Source organism: Apium graveolens, chromosome 5, assembly GCF_009905375.1.
Source record: "Apium graveolens cultivar Ventura chromosome 5, ASM990537v1, whole genome shotgun sequence".
Lineage (NCBI taxonomy): Eukaryota > Viridiplantae > Streptophyta > Magnoliopsida > Apiales > Apiaceae > Apium > Apium graveolens.
In genome coordinates, this window is record NC_133651.1 from 52,207,735 (window position 1) to 52,214,135 (window position 6,401).

At 41.8% G+C, this 6,401-nt stretch overlaps 1 non-coding gene across 1 annotated transcript; it reads left to right on the plus strand.

Annotated features, from left to right (window-relative positions):
- Window positions 1-5,795: 5,795 nt before the first annotated feature.
- LOC141663267 (small nucleolar RNA R71) lies at window positions 5,796-5,902 on the plus strand. Its single transcript, XR_012551345.1, has one exon. It is a non-coding gene; the product is annotated as a small nucleolar RNA R71 (small nucleolar RNA).
- Window positions 5,903-6,401: the final 499 nt, after the last annotated feature.

Genomic DNA, 6,401 nt, shown 5'->3' on the forward strand with positions numbered 1-6,401 from the left:
ATAAGGGATAGACCCCGTAGTGCCTCCACGCAAAAACTGTAAAATACCCTGATGAATAATAGAACCGAGATCCACATAATCTCCCTGCAAAATCCCCCATAACAACTTCGTACGATCCACAGTCACATCATGCACATAAAAAAGAAGGCATGATATTTGCACAAATAAAAGCATTACAAGCATGAGCAAACATGTTCATGCATGAAGCAGAGAAATTGAGATACTCGTTCAATCCCCTCCTGAACTTCCATTGTGTTTTCGGGATACACAGCGTAGCCACAATCAAATCCAAATCAAAGTCCTCCCCCGTCTTGTTAACCCACTCCTCCTGAGTTGGCTTCCTCACAGGTTGGTTGATAAGCCTGCGAATAGCCTCCGGGTTGTAGTTCACTGCCAACCCATGCACCACCGAATACCCATTCTTATCAGCTTTTGCATTCGCATAGAACTCGCGAATGATACTCATAGGCACAGCCTCGGGTGCCTCACAAAACGAAACCCATCCCATCTCCAATATCATCTTGAGAAGCTTACCATCCTTACCCGAAGGTAGAAAACTCCTCTCTTTTGCTATATGCTTAAACAACAACCTTGTATACTCCTCTTCAGCCGCCGAAGTAACAAAACATGGCCTCGTACCCCCAACACTCGAAGTATCGGTAGAGGCGGGGTTAGTGCTGCTGCTTCCTTGAGTGCGGGCTCTCTTTGGTGCCATTAGAATAGATTAAGTGAGATAAGAGAGGTGTGTAGAGAGATTTAGGGTTTGAGAGAATAAAAATAAGGTGGAGAGGGATGTATATAGGTGTATGTATATGTAGAGAATTAGAATTAGGGTTATACTAGAAGTGGGATATGATTTTGGGTTTAATGGGGTGTTTTTAGGACTAAAAATTGGGTACAAAGAGATTGTATAACTGCTATGGGTAACTTTTTTTTTTCTGATTTTCTGATTTTTTTCTCTCTGGGGCTCAGCGCGGGCGCGCTCACTTTCTGTTGTTTCAGCGCGGCCGCCCCGGTTCCCAGCGCGGGCACGCCGTGCTCCTGGAAAAATTGCCCTGTATGTTTTTTTTATCCTATTAATATACAATAAGCTTGGGTTGCCTTCCAAGAAGCGCTTGGTTTACGTCGTTAGCTTGACGTAGAATGCCGAGATCAAGTGGACAATAAAACGGTACTAACCACATCACGGTTTGCCATATATCCATAGTAATGCTTCAAACACTGCCCATTTACCTTGAATGCCTGGCCAGGATCATTCTCAAAAATCTCCACCGCTCCATGTGGAAACACAGTTTTGACAACAAACGAACCTGACCATCTCGACTTCAGTTTTCCAGGAAAATGACGGAGACGAGAATTGAACAAAAGAACTTGTTGTCCCGACACAAATGATTTGAGCACTAGACCCCTATCGTGCCACCTCTTGAATTTCTCCTTATACAGTTTGTTGTTCTCATACGCTTGAAGTCGGAACTCGTCGAGTTCATTCAATTGAAGCATCCTTTTCTTACCAGTTGTAGTCAGATCAAGGTTCAGTTTCTTCAAAGCCCAATATGCCTTGTGCCCTAGCTATACAAGCAAATGACATCCTTTACCATAAACCAATTGAAATGGTGATATGCCTAGAGGAGTTTTGAATCCCGTTCGAAATGCCCGAATAGCTTCATCCAGCTTCAAAGACCAACCCTTTCTCGATGGACATACAACTTTTTACATAATTCGCTTGATCTCTCTATTAGGCACCTCAGCTTGACCATTAGTCTGAGGATGGTAGGATGTAGCAATGTGATGATTCACATTATATCTCTGCATCATAGCAGTGAACTTGCGATTGCAGAAATGCGATCCCTCGTCACTGATTATGACTCTTGGAGTTCTGAATCTTGTGAATATCTGCTTGTGAAGAAAGTTAAGCACTATCTTCACATCATTCGTTGGCAAAGCCTTGACTTCGACCCATTTTGACACATAATCGACCGCTAACATGATATACCGATTATTGCAAGATGAGACAGATCACCCCATAAAGTCAATTCCCTAAACATCGAAGACTTCAACCTCGAGAAGCACAATAAGAGGCATCTCATCCTTCTTTGACATATTACCAACACGCTGACAACGATCACACTTCAAAATGAACTGATGCGCATCCTTAAACAATGTAGGCCAGAAGAATCCTGCTTGAAGGATACGAGCTGCTGTCTTTTCTCCACCATAGTGGCCTCCATAAACAGTTGAATGGCAGTCTCACAAGGTACCCACCGTCTCGCTGTACGGAATACATCTCCTGATGATTTGGTCAGCTCCTTGCGAAGTAAAAATGGCTCATCCCATATGTACCACTTCACCTCATGAAGAAACTTCTTCCTTTGAGCATAAGTTAAGTCCGGGGGCATAATGTTGCTCATAAGATAGTTCATAATATATGTGAACCACGATTCTTCTTCTTGCACCCCAAACAACTGCTCGTCGGGAAAAGACTCATTTATCACTGTCTTATCCTGTGAAATTGTACCTGGATCTTCTAAACGAGAGAGATGATCAGCAACTTGATTCTCGGTACCTTTCATATCCTTAATCTCCTACTCAAACTCCTGAAGTAAAAGAACTCATCGAATCAATCTAGGCTTCGAGTCCTTTTTCGAGATGAGATAGCGAATCGCAGCGTGATCAGTGAAAACTGTCACCTTCGTCCCAAACAAATAAGATCGAAACTTCTCAAAATCATAGACAATGGTTAAGAGTTCCTTCTCTGTAGTAGTGTAGTTCAGTTGAGCACCATTGAGGGTCTTACTAGCATAATAGACCACATGAAATACATTGTTCTTCCTTTGTCCAAGAACTGCTCCAACTGTATATTCACTCGCATCACACATCATTTCAAAAGGCTCATTCCAATCAGGTGCAGTTATGATAGGTGCCGTGATCAAGGTCTTTTTAAGCTCTCAAAAGCAGCTAGACACTCACCATCAAACTTGAAATGGACATCTTTCTCTAATAGATTGCACAATGGTTTAGAGATTTTAGAGAAATCCTTGATGAACTGCCGATAGAAACTCGCATGACCAAGAAAACTATGGATTCCCTTAACAGAAATTGGTGGAAGAAGGTTTTTAATGACCCCCGCATTGGCTTTGTCCACCTCAAGACCTTTACTAGAGACCTTGTGCCCAAGAATGATGCCCTGTTGCACCATAAAATGACATTTCTCCCAGTTGAGAATCAGATTGGTATCAATACACCTTTTCAGAACTGCGCCAAGATTTAGCTAGCAATCGTCGAAAGAATCCTCGAACACAGAAAAATCATCCATGAACACCTCCACATTTTGACCAATCATGCCAGAGATGATGGCCATCATGCATCTCTGAAATGTGGTAGGTGCACCATATAACCCAAAAGAAACTCTTCTGAAGGAAAAAGTACCAAATGGACAAGTGAAGGTAGTCTTTTCCTGATCTTCTAGAGTGATACAAATCTGATTATAGCCCGAATAGCCATCCAGAAGACAGTAATACTCATGTCCAGCCAACCTGTCAAGCATCTGATCAATAAAAGGAAGAGGGAAGTGATCTTTCCTCGTGGCCTTGTTCAGCTTCCTGTAATCCATGCAAATTCTCCACCCCGTGACTGTTCGAGTAGGAATGAACTTATTCTTTTCATTAGAAACCACGGTGATGCCTCCTTTCTTCGGCACACACTGAACTGGACTTACCCAAGAACTGTGAGAAATATGATAAATGATGCCTGCGTCTAGCCACTTAAGAATTTCCTTCTTCAAAACCTCCTTCATGATCGGATTTAGCCTTCTATGTTTCTCAACAGTCGGCTTGCTTCCTTCCTCTAGCAGAATTTTATTCATGCAATAAGAAGGGTTGATTCCCTTAATATCTGCTATAGTCCATCCAATTTCTGACTTGAACTCTCTCAGAATTCTCAAGAGCTTTTCTTCATCACTACTTGAAAGGTCAGATGCAATAATAACAGGCAAAATAGATGCATCACCTAAAAATGCATACCTCAAGTGTTCAGGCAAAGGTTTAAGCTCAAGTGTTGGAGCTTCCTCAATAGATGGCTTGAGACGCTTCTCAGCATTTTTGAGTTCTGACAATCCAAGAGATTCAAAAGGCATATCCAACCTTCGCTTCCAAGGAGAAGCATTCAAATACTGCAATTGCTCATCACCTTCATCATCTTCACTATCTGAATTCCCCATCAAGGCTTTCGTTAGGGCATCAGACCTTAGCATTTGATCAAGTTCTGACCTAACCACCGATTCGACCAATTTCACTTTTAAGCACTCCTCTATATCAGTAGGGAATTTTATGGCATTGAAAACATTAAAGGTCACATCTTGATCCAGTACTCGCATAGTGAGCTCACCCTTCTGCACATCAATCAAGATTCGTCCAGTAGCCAAGAATGGTCTTCCCAAGAGTATGGGAATCTTTTTATCTTCCTCGAAATCAAGAATTACAAAGTCAACAAGGAAAAATGAGTTTGTCCACCTTGACCAAGACATCCTCCACAATGCCTCATGGATATATAATAGAACGATCGAGCAACTGCAACGATATATATGTAGGATTTGGATCAGGTAAACCCAACTTCTTGAAGGTAGACAAAGGCATCAGATTGATGCTAGCAACCAAATCACATAAACACTTGTCGAATGACAGGTTTCCGATGGTACAAGGAATAGTGAAGCTTCCAGGATCTTTAAGCTTCGGAGGCAACTTCTGTTGCAGCACAACACTGCATTCCTCCATGAGAGCAACAGTCTATAAGTCATCGAGCTTCACTTTTCTAGAGAGAATACCTTTCATGAACTTCACATAGCTAGGCATCTGTTCAAGAGCTTCAATGAAAGGTATGTTGATATGAAGTTTCTTGAACACTTCCAGAAACTTAGCAAATTGCTTATCCAACTTTTGCTTCTGCAGCCTCTTAGGAAAATGAGGTGGAAGATAAACCTGTTTGTCCCCTGTATTACCCTCAGGAGGAGTGTGTTCCCTAGTTTTTTTCCTTGATTCCACTTCTTCTTCCTTCTGCGCATCTTCTTCAGCCAAAGCTTCAGATTCTGGAACTTGAGATTTTTTAGGGCTTGCAATCTTCCCAGACCTCAATGTAATTGCCTTAACATGCTCTTTTACTTCCCTCTTGCCTGGAACTTCTGTGTCACTAGGGAGTGTACCAGGTTGTCGATTCAACAAAGAATTGACAATCTGCCCAATTTGATTCTCCAGAGTCTTGATAGAAACTGTTTGGCTCTTGCACATGAGCCTCAACTCCTCCAATTCAGATTTTTCATTAGATTGACTTGAACTTCCATGCGGTAGTTATTGATGTTGGAGTTGTTGTCTTGGTGCATATTGCGATTATTGAAAACCAGGAGGGTTGAATTGCTTTGCTGCATACTACTGATAAGGTTGTAGCATCGCATTTTGATTGTTGCTCCAGCTGAAGTTAGGATGATTGTGGTTGCTAGGATGATAAGTGGTTAGAACTGGTTGCTGCGACCTCTTAAAGTTTCTTACAAACTGAGCTGATTCGTTAAAGCCTTAAGCTGAGTAGCTATAGCAGTAGTTGTATCCACCTCCACAATTCCTGCTACCTTGCCTTGAGGTAGTCTCTGAGTTGGGTTCTGGTATTCATTAGCAGTCATCAGTTCAATCAACTCATAAGCTTCATTGTAGCTTTTAGCCTATAAGGCTCCACCTGATGCTGCATCGAGCATGGGTCTAGACTGTGCTCCCAAACCATTATAAAAGTAGTTGATGATCATCCAGTTAGGCATTCCATGATGAGGACACTTCCCAAGCATCTCCTTATAGTGCTCCCAAGCTTCACACAAAGACTCTCCTGATTGCTGTGTAAATTGAGTAAGAGCGTTCCTGATTGCAGCTGTCTTTGCCATAGGGACGAATTTAGTAAGAAACTTCTGAGCAAGATCTTCCCAAGTAGTAATAGAGCCTGGTGGTAGAGAATGCAACCAACACTTAGCTTTATCCCTCAGAGAGAATGGGAAAAGCCTCAGCTTAACAGCATCTACAGAAATATTGTTGAATTTGAAAGTGTCGCAGATCTTGATGAAATCTTTAATGTGCATATTGGGATCTTCCATTGGAGAACCCCCAAACTAGACTGAGTTCTGCACCATCTGAATTATGCTAGATTTGATTTCAAAAGTATTAGCCGCGATGGCTGGTCTGACAATGCTAGATTAAATGTCATTGATCTTTGGTTGAGAATAATCCATCAAAGCTATCGTATTCGCTGCTGGATCTCCCATTGCAATATCAAATTCTTTTTCAAGTTTTTCAAATTCTTCAAAAAATTCTTCAACTACTTCTACTTCTTCCAGTATTTCCCTTCGAGATTGAGAACGCGTTCGTATACAT